The sequence below is a fragment of the Patiria miniata genome, unplaced genomic scaffold (assembly GCF_015706575.1).
Source record: "Patiria miniata isolate m_02_andy unplaced genomic scaffold, ASM1570657v1 HiC_scaffold_8, whole genome shotgun sequence".
Classification (NCBI taxonomy): domain Eukaryota; kingdom Metazoa; phylum Echinodermata; class Asteroidea; order Valvatida; family Asterinidae; genus Patiria; species Patiria miniata.
The window spans coordinates 13,516,392-13,539,938 of record NW_024037075.1 but is presented as its reverse complement, the minus strand read 5'-3'; the positions used below and the strand labels follow the sequence as shown (position 1 = coordinate 13,539,938).

The 23,547-nt window shown below is 40.2% G+C and overlaps 1 long non-coding RNA gene across 1 annotated transcript; it reads right to left on the bottom strand.

Annotated features, from left to right (window-relative positions):
* Positions 1–9,532: 9,532 nt before the first annotated feature.
* LOC119719598 lies at positions 9,533–10,742 on the bottom strand. Its single transcript, XR_005269989.1, has 3 exons — positions 10,699–10,742; positions 10,085–10,209; positions 9,533–9,604 (listed from the first exon to the last, which is right to left on the bottom strand). It is a non-coding gene; the product is annotated as an uncharacterized LOC119719598 (long non-coding RNA).
* Between the last annotated feature and the right edge of the window lie 12,805 nt (positions 10,743–23,547).

Below are 23,547 nucleotides of genomic sequence, written 5' to 3'. Positions count from 1 at the left end.
ATTTTGGTTCACTGGAAAGCACAGCTCAAACCTGCACAAAAATCAGATATTCAATATAATTTTAACCATGGAGGAACAAGCAGGGATGAAAACCGGTAGCTGTGTTTGAATCATTTGCAAACTCATGTATAAACAAGAAAAGTAGTTTAGCATTTCTCTTCTGGGGTACCGTTTTACAAAGGCTGAATTGTGTTTACCAGTGTTCACTGGCGGGGCATAAAAATACAGACCTGTTAGGGGCGGATCCAGGAATTTTTGCAGGGGGAGGGTTCAGATTTTTTTTACATCAGTAAATCAGTGCTGAAATGTAGACAGGTTTTTTCCTCCGGACACTCCGGGGGGGCTGGTACCATTTTTCCAATGGGGGCGCTGTTCAATTCAGACAAGCAGGCACACTATATCACACAATAGTGTACAAATACCCCCCTTACCCCCGCTGGCTATGCCTCTGTGTTCGAGTGTTGCGGACAGGCGGACAAACGCCGGACATATAGGTAAATATTATTAGTCAAGTTGTTTTTGTTTTTTTTGGTGTGTGGGGGGGGGGGGGAGTTTTTACCCTCAACCCCCCTTCCCCCAATGGATACGCGCCTGCCTAGCTGTACCTTATAAAAGTTGTAATAAAAGTACTAGCATTGATTGTAACGTTCCCCTCTGCACATCAACCCCACACTGAACACTCCACACATACGGCAATCTTGTTCGTAACTGTGGGGACCACACATCTGTTGAGCGATAGCTATTATGGGAACTGAAGACACTATACGAGGAGGAGAATTAAAGTCCCCATAACTCAGTCCTAATTTCCCCGTTAGGAAATTTCCCATGACTTTGTGCCGGTTAGCGCACAACACTCAGCTGAGAGTCAATGTGTACTTCAGCGATAGGGCCCAAGCACTGTTAGAGAACTGTAAGCTGCACAGGGTGATAAACAGATTGTTTTTTTCTCGTCAATTTAAAGACAAATATGAAGCAATTTAAAGAAAGAAACACAAACTACAAGGTTTTAGCAATCACCTCATTTTTGTTTCATCAATTTTGCCTTTGTGGTTCGGGAGATAGAGTTTTTTCCCAACATACATGAAAATCAGTTTGTCCACGGATCACTGAATCAGGCTAAAACACATCTGTGCACTTCACACCTTACACATGATTGAGAATCCCGAGACATACCGTTATTTCGTTTTACCGTTTTGGATTTCCTCAAAAACAAAAACAGTAAACGAACCATTGACCGTTATGTCGTGTTACAGTTTTGTAAAACGGCCAAACGGTTTCAAGATAAATTCGGTTATTTCGTTTTGCAGTTTAGTAAAATTCATTACAGCATAACGATCAATGATTTTTGTTTTTCAGTTTTACACAAATAACTTTGAAAAACAGCAAAACGGTCAGTATTGAATACAGCTAGACTGTTTTTATCTTTTATTTCAGTGTCATAGTTAACAGTCTGTGGTGCATTTTGTGGCGGTGGGCAAGGGGGAGGAGGGTGGAGGCCGGGGGACCATGCCGTGCACGAAGAAGTGTTACCTCGGCATAATTAATGCGTGGTGTGATTCCTGGCGTAACCCTGACCCCCATCTAATGAGATTAATTGGTGGGGCTTAAAGAGTTGCAAGCAAAAATGGCACTGGAAAATTTCAAGGGAGAAATCTCAAAATGGATACAGGATGGTAAGACGTATGAAGAAATTGCAGATATTTTGAAGGAAATTGGAGTTTGGCGCGGCTCTTCAATAGCCAATATTCGCAAATTCTGTCATGAGAACGACATAATTGTAAGAAGGGCAACTTCCCAGACAGTGAATCGATCACAAGGTCGACACATCAACATTCTAAGGTGCATTGCTTAATAGCCAAACCTGAATCCAAAAATGGTCGACAAGACTATTGACCATTTTGTCATTGTCATGTTTTTGTAAAACAAATAAAGCAACTAATCGTATATCGCTTTTAACAATTTAAAAAAATAACAAAAAAGTCATTGTTTTTTTGTGACTTAATACTGTTTGACCGTTTAACAAAACTGTAAAACGACAAAACCGTCAATGGTTCGTTGACTGAGTTTGTTTTTGAGAAAATCTAAAACGCTAAAACGAAATAACGGTTTGTACCGGGATTATTGAGTCAATCCTTTCCGTTTCTGATTATTGCAGGGCTGACAGATTACAAACATTTGCCATGAAAACACTTTCTAAAACCATTTCCGTCTCGTTTTGTTATTCCTTTCACATGACTGAGAATGATTAAGGATTCCACATATGTGTGTGTGTCATTCACGTCTAGCCTGTAAACCAACACGTCTTTGCATATTGGGTATACCGTGGATATATCATTGTTTTCCCCTATTTTTTTCAGAAATGTTGTAACTTTCAGAAACTTTGTCATATTGTGTTGCCCATGGATGTCACCAGATGACAGCTATTTACAGGGGTTTCCAGGGATGTATTATTTTCAACGGCCGTCTTCAAAAAATATATTTACTATTTTTTTGAAATTGGGTACCCATCTTTCTGACTCACCCTGTAGATGTAATAGCTGGCTATGTTGACAAATTACAGGAATGTGGTGAAGAGAGCAAGGTTTTAATTATCTGAGGGAAATTTGTAGGTAAAATAAAGGCGAGTCTGACGAAATGCAACTGTTGTCAGATCAACCCACGTACTGCACCATAAATGCCTTGGTTTACATGTCACCAACTTCAAAACCAGGGCCATATAATGTATACAATTTTTCAATGCAATCCTTGAAAGTGTACCTTTGTGTCCCATTTAACCCTATTTTTCATTTTGATATTTTTTTCAAGGTTATTTTTTGGTGCCTTTATAGCCTCAATGTTACAGTTATTTAGTTATTTCAGCACCAGATGAAGTTGGCAGAATTTTGGATGTAAAACTTTCCCAAGATTGTTTCCACACACAATTTTCAAAACACAGAGTTGTAATGACTCGACTCAATGACTCGACTCAAGTCTGACTCGAGTCACAATTTGGTGACTCGACTCGACTCGAGTCCCTAAGGGTAAATGACTCGACTCGACTCGAGTCACTGCGAGCAAATGACTCGCCTCGACTGGCTATAAAACTGGTGTCATCTGAAAGTGTAATCGCTATGCTTTTCAATGATACCGTGAAAATTGACTTGAAAATTAGATGCAAAAATGCAGTTGGTTCACTTTCATAAAAAAACCCACTGGGCACGGTGTGCCTATTGTTTCGGAAATGTCTGTGAAATGGCTTGAATGTTAATCCTCGTCAAAATGGCACATTGTTTTGAACGTGGCTTGGTCAAAACGAGAAATTCATGACAAACAATAAAATCCAGTTTTGAAACCAACCCGACTTGGTTTTTTGGTTTCTTTTTATGCACTCATGTCTTCTTCCTGAATACTTATTCTCATGCACACCATACCTATTGTGTTTGACATGAAAGTGAACCAACTGCAATTTTGCATCAAAATCTCATGACAGTGGCGCTCAGTGATGCATGACCCTGGAAATGTAAACAAGGTATCATTGAATACGGCCATACGAGATTACGCTTTCAGATGATACCAGTTTTATAGCCAGTAAACATTTAGTCTCTCCATACTGGTTCTTCAAAGTTGGGTTTCCTTTTTATTGAAACACCCTGTATAGTGTTCAAATATTCGTGACTCGAATTGACTCGAGCTAAATATTTGACTCGACTTGACTCGACCTTTTGACCTAATGACTCGACTCGACTCGAGTCACTTCTTTAAAATGACTTGACTTGACTTGAGTCACTTCTTTAAAATGACTCGACTCGACTCGAGTCACAAAAATCAGTGACTCGTTACAACTCTCTCAAAACAACAGAACTCAGTGATGCACGCATAACAATAGGAATGTATACAACATATCAATGGCAATTAAGCCAGTGTTTATTCTCACTAGGGGAGCAAGTTAGGGGAGCGAGTGGGGGCTGGATGTTAAAGTGGGGTCGGGGGGGGGGGGGTTGCCTTATTTCTGTAGCATCCGAGGGGGGGGGGGAACTGTGGGGGCGATTTTTAATTGGAAAGGGGAGGTGTGCAACCCCCCCCCCCCTCCCCATGCACCCCCTTGGCTGCACCGCTGGTTTTAAGCCACTGATAAAACATCAGCTGGTTTTAAACACATTTTCTTTGAACTGTTTCGGTGACTTGGTCCAACATGTAAAAATCGAAGCGTACAGCTTAGTGCAGAAACAAAACAAGTTTGTTGAAGGCAATAAGACGGATAATAGCTAAGGTAATCGGGTATCCGATAAACACAAGTGCTGGATTGTGTTTGATTGACACACAAGTGCTGGATTGTGTTTGATTAAATATTCGTAAAAGAGGACAGGGATGATGGTGGGTTTTAATCTTTCAATTCTGAGCAAACCAGAAAGTCACACACTATACACTCTTCCTCACATACTCATCTTAAGGTAAAATGCAATACAACAGAATGTGACTGACACAAAATGATCACACCAGAAACAATTGTGAGATACTAACATCATGTATTTTAATATGGAACCTGAATGCAATCCATATGTCTACTCCATCAGGCTAGTATTAGGCAAACGAATTCACACACGTTACGTCCAAGGAAAGTTTAACCCTCTAAAAAGCAAATAGATCAGTGCGTTTCTTGTATTCTGTTACAAGAAAATTGTACCCACACACATTTTTGTTATTCTTTGTGATGAAAAAGACATGATACGCTACGTGTGGGACCACAAGGGGACCTTTTCTTGGACTTGCCCTACTTGCAAAAAAGGAGAGTTTTCTAGTTATGTTGAAGAGTACTAGGCCTATTAATATGTGATTACAGATATAAATGGAAACAAGTCTTTTATTTAATTAAAAAGTATGCAAAAAAAGAGAAACTTTCAACATTTTCAGTCACTGCAAAGCATAGAAAGTGAATTTGACACCACATTTCATTAATATCCAAACGTGTCAGAATATTGTTTGTTTGTTTTTAATTATATAAAAAAAATATGAACAAAATGAAAATGCACCTGGTCAGTTGCTCTTTGTGGTTTATTTGAAAAAAGCAAAAAATACCCTTTGTTTTCATATTTCCTTTAGTAGTTTTAATGTTCAATGAATAATCCTGAAAACATTTGCTAAGGTAACCAACCCCCCCCCCTTCAATGCTGTGTCAAATCAGTTATTCCTTCATCTTTTTGCAGTTTTTAAAACTGATCTTCACACCAACTTTTGCACCGATGTTTATACAAAATATGAACAAAATATTTAATAAAAATTCTTAAAAACATTATTATCAAAAAAAAAAGGCACTAATCTGTGGTTGGATTAATCCAAAACTAATCTTTTAAATGTCTGACATAAGTACAATCATATTCAGGCAGCCTATTACACAAAATATAACATAAACATTCTTTCGAATAAATATATACAAAATATTTACAAAAGTCACTTATTGGAGGTTGGAATAATCACAAAACTACTCAGGGTGAAACTTCATTTTTGAACCGTTATACACGCACAATTAAGCCACTTAGGCCAACGAGTCTCCAAAAATATAATTTTATTTACAAAATATACACATGTTTTCCATCTTGGAATAATCACATAACTTCTCACTGTTTAAACTACTCATTGTTTTAACGTGATCAATACAACTGTTGTCAGGCCAACAAGTCTCAACTTGGAAATGGACCAAACCACCCATACAGCCTCAGAAATCAACAAATACCATATATCCACTGGGTTTTCAAATTAGTGATGTTTCCATGCACACACGTAGAGATTTGAGGTCTACAGTAATTTTGTTTGCCACTTCAAAAAGTTTCCAGATGTGGAATCTACACTTATTCACAAACATGGGATTGTGGTAAACCAGGGATCTTATTTGCATAAACTATTGTTGTTTTAAGAAATAGTTTAAGTCGGAGAATAGACAGCTTGGAACTGTAGATTTGTGCCAGATTCGCCCCGTCCATTCTTAGCATGAATCTACAGTTCCTTGTCCATTCTCATGGACCCAATCAGCAAATCATAGACACTCTAAAAAGTCACGGGTCAGATTCGACCCAAATCTGGGTCAGATTTGTTTAAATTGCAAACAGGCATCCTGGAATAACACATTTTTAATTATCTGTTTTTAGAATTTGCACACGTCCCTGATTTTATAGTATTCTTTTTTTCAATAGTTCACAGCTAATCATGTCAATCATGCAGTGCGATCCTATTGACGACCTAAATTGAGAATGTATTACAATGTTTTGCCTTTGAGAATGGTCATGTTTAGGGTTGAATTGCCCCTGATTTTGTTGATTTTCTTGTAAATTTCATTTCCTTTGATAGATAATGTTATCATTTTGATATGTTATGCCTAGTACATGTAATTCAAGAGTGGGTTTGGCAAGGGAGAATTACAATATAACCCTAAGTGATGGGAAGAGGGAGTGTAACTTATCCCATCCATCCAATGCCTTGCTGCCATATAGGTTCAACTCAGTCAGACTTGACATGTTACCTACAGCCGAGGCAATGTGTGGAATGTCTGACCGTGTCAATTTGCAAGCCCCCAGGCTCAGCTTATTCAAGTGCATCATTTTTGGCAATTCCTTGGCCCAAAATGCAGCACATCTACCCAATAGATAGTTGCCATGAAGATTCAACTCAGTCAGTCTGGGCATGTTGCCTACAGCCGAGGCAATGTGTGGAATGTCTGACTGTGTTACGTCGCAAGCCCTCAGGTCCAGCATATTTAAGTGCTTCATTTTGGGCAATTCCTTGGCCCACAAGTCAGCGGATCCGCCCAGTGTCCGGTTGCAAACAAGGATCAAGTCAGTCAGTTTAGGCATGTCATGTACAGCCAAGGCAATGTGTTCAATGTCTGTGCTCTGAAGTTTGCACCAGCTTACCTTAAGTTTCTCAAGGCTTGTCAAGTGTTTGATATGAGGGGCCCATTCTACAGCTCTACCTCCCAATGTATTGCAATTAGTTATATCAAGCTTGGTCAAGACATGGTTACATTTCAGTGATGTCAGGATTTTTTCAAGATCACCCTTCACTAAAGGACACCTATGGAGCTTCAGATCCCTGAGATTTTCCATGTAACCCAGGGCAAAGGCTAAACCACTGACCAAAGACACGCCAGCAACATAAAAGAATGTAATACATGCCAGTTGTGTTGTCTGGCTGTCTGACCTACTGATGATTTCAAGGAGGTGTACGAAACTGTGGAAATCAGTATTGCTAAGCACACGGATACGTGATGAGATAAGTGAATCACTTGGGAGACACTGTGGGACATTTTTGGATCGACTTTCAAAAAAACACTGTCTACTAATGGCTTGTATAACAGCTGAATGGTACTTCATACTAATGGTACTAATGGACTTAGATTCCTCATTGAACTTATGAACAAGCAAGTTTACGATGTCAGACATGCACTTTTCATTGTCACCAGAACAAAAACGTAAAATGAAATCATTTGAAACAACACCCTCAACTGTCTGACAAAGTTGCCTTAAATTGTTTTGAAATTCACTGAATGGTTCAACTTTGTACACTGTACTCTTTACAAATCCCTGGTTTGACATATGTACACTTTGCAAGTATTTCCCAGCACAGTATTCCTGAATAGTCTTGTGCATAAATTGTATGTTGTTGTGGCATTTGAGGTGTTTGATAACTCTCTGCTGGGTTAGGATGCCTGCTTTCAGTGCCAGGTCCAGCGCATTTTTTTCAAACTCATCTTTTTGAAATGAGAAATTTTGGTCTGCACTTACAAATCCACTCAGTGCAGTTTTTCCTATAGCAATCACTGTTTTTGATGCATCTTCGGAGCTATATCCTTTTCTTATGAACATGTGATCAACCGCCTCAGTGAACAGGCGTGAAGTTGTTTCAGGGAGTTGTTTTTTCTCCCTCCACAACAAACACATGAGAAGGAGAAGCATCGAATTTGTTGCAAAATCACACAATGTGTTGGACTTCACAATCTTTTGGATCAGTGCACTGCCATTATCAGGATCTTTGTAATAGAATTTCCGAATATATTCATTAACATCTTCCTTGGTAAACCCCAGAATCTCTATGTGTGTGCAAGGATTTTTTACAAGTGATTTTGACATCAGTGTCTCAAGATGAGAGGGGCGAGTCGACACTATGATGAAACAATCCCTGTATTCTGTTCTACTGAGTGCTTTTAGGATAGAACCGAATGAGGCTGCATCAAGTGGTTTGGTCCTCATTTCATCAAAACCATCCAAAAGAATCAATACCTTATTTGAGTTGTCCTGAATAAATTGATCAAGTTCATCTCTGGCTACTCCTGACTTTGTGCCTAGAAGTTGATCAAAAATGGAATCAACAAGATCAGACTCTTGGAACAGGGCATACATCTTCAAAAGAAAGACAAGCTTAAATCTTTTTAGGATTTCACATGCCTCATCGGCCCAGTCATATGCAATCTTGTCAAAAATGGTTGACTTCCCGACACCACCAATGCCAAATAAAACAGCACGATTGAACTCAGTCTCAGGCCAATCTGTCAATATTTTCTCATACTCTGTGGAATATACAGTTTCCTCAGAGTATTCTTCTTCTACAGTACCTTTCTTTGTTCTAACTCGCAATTTAGTGTAAATGCCAACAATGGGTCTTTGATCGTCAGGAACCTCGGGGTTCAACTGAACATAGCTACCCGTTGTCTTGTACCATTTCATCAAAATGTCCCTGGTCTTGTTACCGACTTCTTGGTGGAGACCCCCCACTCCTGGTTCTTGGTCTGGTCTCTGACTCTGTGCAGGTACTCCTATTTAACAAGCAAAATGTACATGTAATAGTTAGCAGCAGGTCATGGGTTCGAGTCCCACCCGAGTGATTTTTTTTTCTCATTATCACTCGGGACAACACTTAGTATACAGTGTTTATGAAATATGTCGGTGGAGGGCAAAACCCATTACTGAATCACTTCAGTTTATCACTGTTTCTGAAACAATTGAATAGTCTTCTTCTATGGCAGCAAATTAACAGTTCGTTAGTAAGGCAGTGTACAAAACAAAACAAAATAATAATCCAACAAATGTTTTGGCTTTTGTACGTCTGTTCGACACAAAGTTGTCAGATGTCGGTAAATAGTATTTACACTTTTTTACACTAAAATAAATTCAGACAAAAACCTGGTAACTGCATGTGGAGGCCTCCAAAACTTGATTCCATTTTTCCCCCCACTTTTTTTTCTTCCCAGTGTGACACACACAAACGGGGTGCCATTTGGTGTGGGTATATAAAGAACACATTACAAGACTCCTAATGTGGTCACCATATATCCTATTACAAACTGGTTTATAATTGTTGGAAAAAAAATTGGAGACTCTCTCACGAAACTGGCAATCCATTTTTTGTGTCCATGTTTGTGTAGTATATCATCTATATCCCCCTCCCCCCACAAAAAATACATTGACATCTGATCTACTTAGATATCAATTAGTTCAACGAACAAGATCATATTTACCTGCTCCATCCGACTGCAAGTTGTAAGTGATACTAACTCCACTTGAACCAGTAATGGTAGGATTGTTTCTACCGCTGACTTTGCCCATGTTTCCGATGGCTCCAGCTCGTTGTGGGGAATCTACAATTAGAAGAATTAAATGAGCCTTTAAAGGACACTGCAAAACGATTCATGAACTTGATTCCATCCCTAGTTGCTGTCCGTGCTTGGAAAACTGTGACTTTTAATGAAGATATATAATTATGGGAAAATATGACCATTCAAAACAGAAGTTAAAACCCGAGGACTTACAAACAAATCTTGTGGCGACGTGGGTGGGTGGGCGAGTGAGCGAGTGGGGAAGGGGAGTTAATGCCCATCCCTCCCTCATCGATCCCATGCAAATAATCTACAATCCCGGCCAAAATGGTTAGGACACTTGGAAATAACCTTAGCCTTCCACGGTCACCCACTCCCCTGCTCCCCCGGTCAATGTTGTTCTCTCCAGCTGATGGAGCACACACCGCACAATGAGAGACAACATTGACAGGGGGCCGGGGGGGGGTTGGGGGCCCAGCGAGATTTGGCCAGGATTGTAGCTAGCGTACTAAATGTACTCACCTGTTGCAGCTGAGGGGGTGGGTACCTGTGCCTCCTGTTGCATCGTGGTAGGGACATCAGTCTGGCAGGCTGCTTCAGATTGTGCAGCCATGGTACTTTGGATCACCCAGCCACAAATGGAAGTCCTGTTTGTCAATGATAAATGAAAAGTTGTAACACACTGGTCTTCATATTCCAGCTTCAATCTCATTCTTCAGCATGAAAACTTGTACTTTCAATGTTGTTTATGTTTAGAATAAAGACTAGGTTTGTATGTAATTCAGCTTCCACATGAATATAGCCGTGCGTAGATGGGTCACGAGAGTAAAATCTGCGGCCTTGGCATCCGAGACCGAGACCAGCACTTTCAAGACCGAGACCAGCCCGTTCGAGATCAAGACTCTGATAGGATGAGACAGAGACAAGATCGAGACAAGACCGAGAAAAATGGTCTTGAGTCGCTGGTAGAAACTGCTCCAGACTAATGCACAGTTGACCGTCAGTCAGTGAGATCGGTAAAATGTGACAGTAAAACCTTTTAATTATAGGTTACCCTGATGTTTAGTTTAATCCATGAAACCAAAAAATGAAGAACCAAAAACAAAGAACTGAACCATCGCTGTGGCAAAACTTACAGTTAGGTTTGAAGCGGGTGGATTCAGAGACATCCAAGACGACACTAAAGCACTGCAGCTGCCACACCCAACAATCTCATGACCACTTGACGGAACTACATTATGCAAATTAATCTCTAGATAAGTGTCCATATATGGCATTGACTCAAACCTTACAAGTTAATGATTCACAAATGACTTTGATGTTATGTCACATGTAAGCAGGTTTCACCCAATGAAACAAAACATGCACTTTCAATATTTATATCTTGTCCTAATAAGTCTATTTTTGTACTTAATTATATCTTAGAACAGCAATAAAAGGCTGCTTTAATCCTGGCAAATCGCGTATCGATATTATATAAACTACATTTGTCCCAGTAGGCATACAGAAATACATCTGGGTTTTCCCAAATTGTTCTAAGTCAACACTGAAGTCCATGCTGAAGTGTTTTGTTTGGTCTGCTGTCATGGAAAGATCTACAAAGTTGACGAGTCAATGGATGACTAATTTTTCTTATCGAATGACGCCATTTCAAGTGTTCACAATTCTAAGCTCAGCATCAATTCAATGCAAATTAATTCACCTTTGAGCCTTTAGTCAACACGTACGTGTTTTGGCCAACAAACTCACCTAGCTTGGTACAAAAATGTGACACTGATCCAGCAAATACTTCTAGTGACATATTTTAATACCTGCATTATGAGAAACTATAATAAAATCCAATTAAAAAACTGCTGGAATGATTATTTGGAAGTAGGCCCATTCTAAAACTGGCACTAATGTCTGGACCAACTCTACAAAGGCATCAAGCCTTTCATTTATTTTCATAAGGAACCATTTTAACTAAGCCAATCTAACAGTCCAATAAAATTGTTACAAATATGTTGAAAAAAGTACGAACCTGAAATTTAATCTTCAACCTGTCACTTCCTGCACAAAGCCCTGATGCTTTCACCAAGAAATCCAGCCGCAAATTAAAGAAAAACAATTTTAAAACATAGATTTCAAAGCCTCAAGTTGGATAATCCAGCGGTTGAATAGCAGGAGGTTGTGGGTTCGAGTCCCACTCTAATAACCTTGCTTGTGTAACCGGGGAGAGTGGAATTAGTTAGTTTTTAAAATGTGGCACTCTCCTTATGTCCGAGGGGTTCCACTAAAAAATGATTTGGGTAGAGCGAATGTTTTCTGTTGTCTCACAAATATGAAATGGTTTATTTACAGTACAAATAGAGACAATATATATACAAATTATTAGGTATTTACACAAGAATTATATTAGAAACTTGGTTGGGTGTATAAAAACAGAACTTTGTTGGGTCTATAAAAACAGAACTTTGTTGGGTCTATAAAAACGACAGTCAAAAGGGAAATGGGCTAATGAAGTAGCTCCAAGGATATTATCACTTGGGAGGATCTACGTTCATGCCTACTCCGTGTCCGATGTGAAAATCGACGATCAGCATTGAAAATACAATGTAGATGTAAATATTTTACTGCTATAGGGAGCCTCTCTCAAAATTGTAATACAAGTCAAGAGTGTAAGCGCTCGTAAAAGATGGTCTGAATGCAACGATGTGTTGGATCGAAATCAACAATATTCCGCAGCAGGCCCTACAAGAAAACTATACCGAAACGCCCGGAATGTCAACTATTCCTCTTAAACAAAGCGCGGTGGAATGCAAAACTCGCATGCTCGCTACGCCCATCGCGTAGTTGAGCAAAATTCTAGGCGGCGCGCGCTGTAAAAAAAAGTTTAGTTGGCCGCGAGAGGGCCCTAGGCAAAAAGCATGATTGCAATGGCTGCTCACATGTAAAATGACATAAACGCGAAGTTACAAAAGTTATGAAATGAATGCTGGAGTACATGGAGTAAGGAACCTGTCGGGTAAAAGTAAGTACTGAAACCCGACCTGGTTACACTCACCCCCTAATTTTAAAGAAAAAAGAATTGTTATAGAAGGGAATTTCATAGTAACTAACGGTTAAAAGGAATATCCTATTTATAAAAAACTACTACACCAGCTCCTCGAAATAAACTTGGACAATACTAATATGTTCAAATGGTCGAGAGCGCGATAAAAGATTGTCCACCACTAGTATTTGACTAGTGAATTAGAGATTACCTCATTATGGACCTTAAATCTAAAACTCCCAATTTGGCCATAATTAGACATATGAAAGTCCGCGTAAAAAAATGAAGATTTGGCTATGAGTTTCTACAAATAAAAAATCCCTAAAAAACATCCACAATATCAGTATTAATTAAAATTGCAAGATAGTGTTGAATGACGGGATAGAGAAAAATGGCAAAAATATGGTCCACCTCTAGCATGTCGCTAGAGAAATAGAGATTATCTCCAATGGATCCAATAATCTAATTCTCAATATATAATCATACTACACTAATCTTACTATAAAAACCCTAGTATTTGGCTACACTTAATCCATTTAAAAAAACAAAATCCTCAACATCTATTTACAGGGCGTCTTTCAACCCCAACCTAAACATGTCTATTTATCCTAGTTGGGTTAGCTAATCCCAACAGTGGTTAAAACGAAATTAGGATAATGAGAGAATAAAATTTACCAAATACTGGCTTTACTATCAATACAGATATAATGGAATCTACATGTACAATGTGAAATAAAGGATATGGCGTCTGCTTTTAAGATTTATCAAAGATTAAAGATGTAAAAGGTTTATTCGCCTAAAGCGCTAATTAAATCATTTGCTAAATAGTTTTTTTTTCTGCAGCTATGATTTCAATATATTGCTACAAAAAGAATCAGTATACTGGCAATGGGACGATAAAAAAAAGTAAAAACATGTACAAAAATGTTAGGGTTTAGCTGAAGACGCGCGTACGCAGTTAAGCAACGACAACCTAATATGCACGCTTTAGCCCGGAATGTCAACTTTTCCTCTTAAACAAAGCGCGGTGGAATGCAAAACTCGCATGCTCGCTACGCCCATCGCGTAGTTGAGCAAAATTCTAGGCGGCGCGCGCTGTAAAAAAAGTTTAGTTGGCCGCGAGAGGGCCCTAGGCAAAAAGCATGATTGCAATGGCTGCTCACATGTAAAATGACATAAACGCGAAGTTACAAAAGTTATGAAATGAATGCTGGAGTACATGGAGTAAGGAACCTGTCGGGTAAAAGTAAGTACTGAAACCCGACCTGGTTACACTTGCCAAGGTTGTTTTTTAGAGTTCAGTATGTCACTGACAGTTTGCGAGGATTTTTTTCTTTAAGGATTGAGAAAGGTAAGGGAACAATGGGCCTTTCATGAATTGTGTCTTTTGGTTTCCAGCTCAGAGCCAGGTTTCAAGAAATCAGGAAGGCTCCTTACGAATAAACTAAGATATTAGGGTTCAATGACTGCAAACTGCAAGCCTGAAATGTCAACTGGATGATTGCTGAATCGCACGGCACCAAAACCGAGCATGAAAATCGTAAACCATGTACAAAAATCGTTATTTCTATCCAAAGAAACTGTTCAAAATTCAAAAAAGTGTCATTAGAATTGAGAGAACTGAGATGTCTGCTTGAGGTTGAAAAGATCATTTTTGAATGATAAAAAACACTACCGGTAACCGACTCTAATTTGATCGAAACTAAAAGAGGGGCCCGTACAGCATCAGTACACGATCACCGCCGTTAACGATATCCACTGCGGTGAAACGAAACCCTGTCTACTCAGCACGGATGCTCACCAATCACTTCTCAAAAGTGAGGGGTGGGGACATACCTTGATCAAAGGTAATGCGACAGAAAAGTGTGAAGCCCTAACGACATGGGGTGCGGGGCCCGCTTTGGGGCCCCAAAAATTGTGGGATTCTAGATGCTCTGTGGTGCGATCAGGGTCAATTTCTGACCACTTTATCCAATTTTTTTAAGCAAAATACTATGTGGGACAGTTCCACACTATCATGACTATGTGCGACAGATCACTTTTTATACAAACCACTTACACCCGCCCATGTTCAGAGTTTCCGTGTCCGAGTGACATCATTTCATAGTAAAATTCCTTCTCTTCAAGTTAAAACCAAATATGTTCACACAGACTCAACTTAAAGAGAAATAAATCATGTCTTTTGTACAGGACTCAACCCAACAGTTGCAGATAACTTTCGACAGTTCTGGATCACGCACGCTGCGCTACCTGGTACATGTACATGTATAAATTCATCTTTCACAGCGCACTCAGCACGCGTCGTGTGTTACGCCTTCATCATCAACTGCACACCAAACTGCATTGTGTGCATGGGTGATGCGCAACTGTCGCACGCAAGGATAGAAATCTTTCTGCGAATACGGCAATTAATTTAATTGCCAAAATCTTTGTTACTCCCCCTTAAAAAATTTGGTCGGGATCCCGACCAATATCCCGGTGGGATAGGTCGGGAATCCCGGTGGGATACTGCCAGGGATCCCGACCTTACCACCGGGATATTTTGTCGGGATCCCGACCTATCCCGTCGGGATACTGATCGGGATCCCGATGGGATGGGTCAGGATCCCGATGGGATAGGTCGGGAATCCCGGTGGGATACTGCTCGGGATCCCGACCTATACCACCGGGATATTTTGTCGGGATCCCGATGGGATGGGTCGGGATCCCGATGGGATAGGTCGGGAATCCCGGTGGGATACTGCTCGGGATCCCGACCTATACCACCGGGATATTTTGTCGGGATCCCGATGGGATGGGTCGGGATCCCGATGGGATAGGTCGGGAATCCCGGTGGGATACTGCCCGGGATCCCGACCTATACCACCGGGATATTTTGTCGGGATCCCGATGGGATGGGTCGGGATCCCGATGGGATAGGTCGGGATCCCAGTCAGTATCCCACCGGGATCCCAAAGTATCCCACCGGGATCCCGGTTAAATTCCACCTGTGAGAAGCTGAAATAACTGGAAAAAAAAGAAGTTTTATACTCACTATTATGAATTTATTATCATCTTTTGCCATACATCACGTCTTACCGTTCAAACAATATCCTCAACAGCTGTGTAAAAAAACTGCACATCCTATATGACACAATTTAAAGGGACCATTTTTAGATGGTGGTTGTAAAAACAAAATCATCAAAAGATCACGTAATTAACGAAAAATGTGAAAAAAACCAAACGCGGTCAAAGGTCAGTGTTCGATTTTTCATCACTGTTATTAACAGCTTGTATCCATAATCTGAATACATAGTTTTTTTTTTGTCAAATACTTGTGAGGGGTCTCTAGCGGGGACTTCAGGGAAGGGGGGCTCTGGTCTGGTTCTGGAGTAAGGAAAGAGGGGGGCACGCAGGTTCTTTGTTGGAGTGAGTGCTGACACGGAAACTGGATCTCCCTTGCTCTGACTGTTTATTTAGACTGAATCGGCCCAGGTGGGGCCACCTGTAAAGATCGGGCAGGCACTCATAAGTTTCATTTCAAAATACAAACAATGTACATGTGTAACTCATGAAATAATAGGCGTACATGTATTAGAAAGATGTACACACATTACCCAGTTAATTACCAAGAGTGAAAAGCCTATATGCAAGTATGGTGACCGCATCGAGCACCCAAGGATGGAATCACAAACAGACAGGCCGGCCCTGCGCACTGACTGACCAACACTCGCACACACTATCACACACCGCAAGCACCCACATCCGTCCCTAAAATGCACAATATGATCACCAACTTACATGAACTTTCCAAAACTAGGCCTATATGACAGTGACAGTTGTAAGAATTTCTATAAACTGGTCTCCAGACAATTAAGTGCCCAATAATGCAATATAGGCCTACGTCCACATAAAATCACTCTTAAACCACAAACTACTGTAAGTTACATATCACAATACATGTACTGCTCACGCACGCGCACTGCACATGGTCACACTGTGTGTGCCATCAGTGCAAACATGGGTTGCTAACCCTCGTGCATTTGGTCACAGTGCTCCCTAAATCTTACAGCAAAAATCTCTCCAAAAACTTCATTACATTCTCCAAAACTACCACCATATTAATCTATAATAATTTGCTGATACAATAAAGGGCACATAGGTAATAATCATCTGGATTTTTGGTGAAATAATTGCATTCAAAAATGACCTAAAAAAGTACAATACATTTACCTGTAAAGATCAGGCAGGCACTGCCTAGCTAGCCTAGGCCTTGCCACGACCGCATGGTTTGGGAGCTGTGAATTAACAACGTGCAGTTCACATCAAGTGAACAATCCACAAAAGTGATCTAAAGCCAAACCTATGATGACAAATAATTTGATAATACACATTTCTAATCAAGATAAGCATAATTCTTCTTTAAAATCTAAACATAATGTTCATTTTCCTTGACTAAGAAATATTCACAAAATACAAGTTCAAAATCACAGCTCCATAAATCAATACTATTTTTGGCTCCACTAGAAAAATCAATACTTTGTATAGCCTTGTCTCGAGTCACACTGAGTAGACTTCACTCAAGTCACATGAATAAATAACAAGGTAAATGCAAGGTTTGTAGTGAATAAACAACCAGAGAAAGGGTCATTATAGAAGAACAAGAAATATAATCAACACAACCATTACATACTCATGACTTATCATGCTTATTGTTAAAAAAAAAAGACTTAAATTCGGATAAGTCACGTGACCTTCGTTTGTTGACAAATGCTCGAAAACGGCCAAAAAGTTTTTTTTAGGAACTATAGATGCTCTGTGGTGCAATCTGAGGCGATTCCTTGCCACTTTCCCCTGATTTTTTTTTAGCAGAAGTGTTTAAAATTATAAGAAATTTTGTTTTATTTGTTTCAATGATTGCTACTTTTGCTCCTGTAAAGTTTCTTCTGTTTTCAAATTTTAGATTATGTTTACAATGTATAAATTGTTCCAAGATCGATGCTCTCTGTTTAACCATTTTTAGTAGTTCTTCAATATGTTTTATAAAAACTTGGGATTTACTTTGTCAATATTAAGTGCAAAAACAAATCGCATGAACATTTCATATTTCAAGAAGCCTTGTGTTGTGTAGCGCTGCCGTAGTAGCAGTAGTTCCGATTTTAAATTTGTAAATAAAACCATGGAGGTAGCCATCCGATCAGCAGGGAGAGAAATTGTAAAACCATTGAGGTCTCAACCAGAAAAAGTCGTTGGCGATTGCAATTTCAATATGATACAACACAATGTGAAGGAGAAATCTCATTTTTGTTATTTAAAAAATAATAATTGTAGATAATGACGTTGAGAAATAATCACCGGGAATTGCTTCCTATCCCGGCCGCGGCCGGCCCCGGCCGGCCCGGCGTGCGGGCGCGGGCCAGCCCACACTGGCTACGCCGGACACTAGTAGTAGTTTTACGCGACCACATTTTCCCTCAGCATTTGAGACACCAACGCATTCGTGGATCGCTAAAAAACTTGCTTTATTGCAATATTTGCTGATTGGTTTTGTCCTAAGGACAATGCATGGATTAAAAGTTAGGTCTCTTTTCCGAACGTCATGCTTCACCGGCACCACACCGTATGCTAAATCTTGACAACAATTGTTGATAATAAATGATATTGTCCTGTCAAAACTGATTTCCTTTTTTTCTGTGGCAGCAAACGTTGTGTAAAAAGAGGGTATGTGAAAATTTCTTGATGGTGTTTCAAAGGCCAAACTGCCTCCTAAGCGATCTGCGAGTGAAAAAACTTGCACAGGCGCAGAAGTAGGCCTATGAACAAACTTGTTAACTTTGGTCAATGGTGCGTTTTTGTAGTGTTTTGATTTTTTTCTTCTCAGATCATGACTTCGGTCTTGTATTAAAAAATGTTCCGGTCCAGTAAAAGTTCTGAGCAACAAGCCCTGCAGTCTTGAGGATTCCCCCCCCCCCCCCCCCAAATTCGAGCCCTTACTGCGTCCCACCTTATCCCAACTCATCCCGCCTTCGGTCAGGATTCTGACTAAAATTCCATCGGGATCCTGACCCATCCCACCTTGGGTCGGGATCCCGACATAAGCTACCCCGATGTATCCCGTCGGGATACATCCATCCCGACTTATCCCAACGTATGCCAGGATGAGCTGATCGGGATCCCACCTTATCCCAACTCATCCTGCCTTCGGTTGGGATTCTGACCAAAATTCCATCACTCATCCCACCTTGGGTCGGGATCCCGACATAAGCTATCCCGATGTATCCCGTCGGGATACATCCATCCCGACTTATCCCAACATATGCTGGGATGAGCTGATCGGGATCCCACCTTATCCCGCCTTCGGTCGGGATTCTGACCAAAATTCCATCGGGATCCCGACTCATCCCACCTTGGGTCGGGATCCCGACATAAGCTATCCCGATGTATCCCGTCGGGATACATCCATCCCGACTTATCCCAACGTATCCCGGTGGGATGTACCGGGAATCCCGGCGGGATATGTCGGGATCCCGACCACATTTTTTAAGGGGGATCAGTGATACTTGAGATTATTTCAAAGAAAACCAAGTATAGTCCAAGAGAAAATGATAAATGTTGACCACAGGAAACCAGAATTGTGCCTTTACGTGCTTCCTTTCACAGGCCAGTTACAAAACAAGCAGATATTTTGCTAAACTGGATCATGGGTAATGTTTAAGCAATTTCCAAAATTTCTTTTTCCCAACAATTGCCAAATGATATACCTTCAAACTGGTAAAAAACAAATCTTGAAAAAAAAACCCAAAGTTTGGTTACAGTTTAATTATTTTTTTTTAATCAAGAGATGTGGAACTGTCAATGATCTGGAACTGTAAAGGGTGAGTCAGAATGATCTGGATCCAAGTTAAAGTCACCATTTTTTTGTGGCAAATAGAGTATATTGAGAAATAAAGTGAGCGTGTCATATGAATGGTTACCTTGTCTTCCACAGGAATTTTGGTATTTTTTCCCCCAATTAGTGGCTGTGATGAGGAGCTACATGTATGCCATTTTAGTTGAAGTGGCTCATTTTCCAGTCGGCACATGGAAGTGGTTTTTCCTTTTTTAAATGTGTCAATAACTTTAAGTGAGTCAGTCACCATGACTATGGTTTATCTGTTATTACACTGCTTCACATCAGTATGCGATTTCAATAAATTTGTTGAACCATGGAACCGTGGTCAGAGTGTTTTTTCGGGGACGAAGAAAGTGGGACTCATCTCCCCCTTCCTCCCTCCCCCAGGCCCCCACCAAATGACGCCCATGGTTGTTACAGAGATTGAGCACCACCAATGTAGCATCCAGCACCACCCGCCCCTCCCCCCCCCACACACACACACACACACTCCCCCCCCCCCCCACACACACACCCTCCCACCCCCCACCTCATCCCCTCCACTATGTATCCTCGATCCTACATAATCTACGCAGGTTTTAACACTTGCCCTTGCTACGCGCGCGTTGCCACTAAGCAAATTAAAGGAAGTGGATATTTAGCTGGCTAGTTTAGCCGATTTTCTTTCAGAATACGCTATTTAGCCGGCTAGATTGTACAGCGCATTATAAAAGGTATTTATAAAAACCTCAGACAGTTTAGCTATTCAGACAGTTTAGCTAATAACATTTCAATGATGATCTTTGGTTCAAAAAATAATGGTTAAACTGGTCAAAAATTGCCTCAGATCGCACCACAGAGCAAGTAGAATCCTAACATTTTCAGGGGCCCTAATAAGCAGACCCCAAACCCACGCTGTTGGTGCACAGTTCAACCGGCCGAATTTGGATCGTAAAAATACCAAACAAACATCGATGGAGAAAGAGTATTTCTGCAATTATTAACCAAAGTGTGATCTCTATTTTCTATGTATGTACCGGAATTTTCTGTTTCAATATATTTATCACAAATGGGTCGTTCAGCTCAAACTTGTTGCAAAACAGCGTTGTTGCAACAAGTTCGGCCACAGCACGGGTCGTACACAGTGCAGTTATACTGCGCCGTGTGCACAACGCGATGTACAGCCAGCCTGAGTGCTGGTTGTGCCAGCGGTTATCATGAATTTACGTCGAGTGCATAGTGGCGTGGACGACTTAAATTCTCCGTTTTTTTTACGAATCACCTACCTAATATTGATTTTTGAATTTGTTGAGGCAATTAGTTTTTATCACCTTTGATGGCCACTCTGGTTTTTTTCCGACCTACCGACCCAATTTTGGAAGGCATGTAATCAGAAGCAGAAGTAATTTTTCTTCACCTTAATTTCTCAATTTGAAACTACTTGTAATCCATACTTTTCCTGTTCAGGAAGTTGAAATGTTTATGTTCATTGGTAATTTTTTTTGGTTTTTATTACACAAAAATATTATCTCCTCTGAATTTTAAGGAAAAATCTACCTAATTAGAGACCCACCAGATTTGCTCTAAAATGCACCAGAGATAGAGCTTCTAAAGTTTAATTATTTAAGGGGCCCCTCCACTTCATGGCTTCGCAAGTTGTTGAATCACGACAAAACTTCCCCTAAATTCTCACTCTCAGCTCTTTAATCTTACTCAAAAGTGGCAGCCCTGCTATGGGGCTACGTAGAAGTAAGATTGCATAGTTTTGGAGGGTCTACCAATGTAGCACCAAGCTCCCCCCCCCCCCCTTATCACCCCCCCCCCCCCCCCATGTGTGTAAAAGTATCATTTTTTGGTATGCTGGCACGGTGACCGTTTTAGCCGATTTTCTGCCAACTTTGACAGATTTTTTGTTGAAAAACGAGTTTGACAGAAAATTTGATACAGAATGGATTTTTTTGGGCAGATTTCTGGCAGAATTCTGCAAACATGGATACTTGACAGAAAAACATAGCAAATTTGAAGAAAAATGATACATTGGTTTAAAAAAGCTTCAATCTTTTTAAACAAACTCTTGCATAATGGGACAGGTTGGTAATTAGTCTAGGTGCCGAGGTTCACTGGGAACCGGACTATGTTGTGACGCAAACGCGATTAGCCTGAAATTTACGAAATTTCTTAACACCTTTATGTTGGTAATCCTTATCTTTATTACACCTCTATTTTTTACAAGTTCTGTGCAAAACTTACTTTTGCAGATGACTGTCCAGTACCAACATAACCAAAGTGACTTTCTCAAGCTAAAGCAGTCTTTTGTTTTCGGAAAAATTCATGTAAGGTGCAATTTTGAAAGCATTTTCAAAGAAAATGTGACTTTCTTACCATTTCCTACTCGGTAGAGAGGGTGATAATCATGATAATTCGTGCCCCCCCCCTTAGGTCGTGCTAAAAATAATGAAAATACAGGCAGTGTATTACAATAAATTGTAGCTGAAATACAAACGTGTGTATAAAATATGACAATTAATCCATAAAGACTTTTTGGCAAGCTGTACTGTTTCTGTTTTGGCAAGCCTTCTCTTTCCATATGGAATTGGATGGTCTCTTTTCCCACCAGTCAAGTAATTTTCATGTGCTTTTATTTTCATTTCATTTTCACAGCTGACAGTATAGTTCATTTTTTGGGTCGTGCATTTGTAGACAAATTAATATAAGGTAAAACGCGAGCTTTAAAGAAATAAATTTGGTTTTTAAGAAACTTTCAAAAGTCATCCCTACGATGCATAGGGAGTCGTACCATTTTGGTATTCACTGAAAAGAGTTTCATGCAACAAAATCAATGACATCAGTAAATCAGTGTTTGCACTTTGGAAGTTTGCAAATTGGTAGTTCAAATTATGTTTACAAATTCTGTTTACACAATTCCATTTGGCAAAAAAAAAAAGTCTCCGGTTTCTGGTATGCGCACGCGTCGCCGTAGCCATGCGCGTCAGCAAAATGAAAAAGTTTTTTTTCAATAAAAGATGTCTCAAAACCGCCAAACTCACTGGTTTGACTGGAATCCTGCTGCTGCACAATTTTAACGTGTTTTTAGATTGGGTTATGGTCGAGAATAAGCTTTATGTGGCCTCTCTGGACTCTTTTGCACTAAGTTTAGTCGGGCACCATTTGCAGTCAACAGCCGACATTCGAAGCAAAAAAATCAGGTAAAAAAAAAAAAAGGCCGTGTCGCCGCACCACTTTTTTGGGCAAGCTCCATACCAGAAACCGGAGACTTTTTTGGGGGGGGGGGGGCCTTTGTTGTATAGTTATCAATTTTTGAAACCTATAAAAAGTTGAACTTCAAATCAGGAATCCCTGTTAAATGAAATATAACGTAATTTTTGAATCTGTTTTTTTCTCTCCAAAGTTAAAAAATTCCCAGACCCCAAAGGGGGGGGGGGGGCATGTGCCCCCCTTCCCCCCAACTTCCCCACTCCTAGGCCTCCCCCCCCCCCCCATGTGTGTACATCATTTTTGGTATGCTGCAGGCTATGCCGCTGTGCTGGCCGCATGGCTGGCGCTGCGTGCACTAACATGACTAACGATAGCGCACTTATCCGGTCGAATCTCCAATCCAACAACAGTCAGGAAGGCATCATTCAATTTGTTAAGAATGATTTGATGATCTATGTATGTTTTTCTGTCAAATAGGCCTAACCATTTTTACAGAATTCTGCCAGCAATCTGTCAAAAAAATCCATTCTGTCAAATTTTCTGTCAAAATCGTTTTTTAACAAAAACATTTGTCAAAGTTAGCCGAGAAATCAGCTAAAACGGTCCCCATGATGAGACTTCGTCCAACCTGGGCTAGACTAACGACAAGTTGAACATACAAAACAACACGGGTCCAACAGCATGCTCAGTCTTACTTTTTACAAGAGAATCGGTAGAGAGATCGATTATTCGTCAGTTTAGACAGACTTTACTAAAATTCGAGTTTCATTCAATAGTTATTCTTCAAGAAATACTTACGGGAATATGACCAGTTTTCCTACCTTAGCCTAATTCGCCTAAATGTGAAAATCAAAATTTGACAAAGTTCGACAGGTTTTTGTACATGGT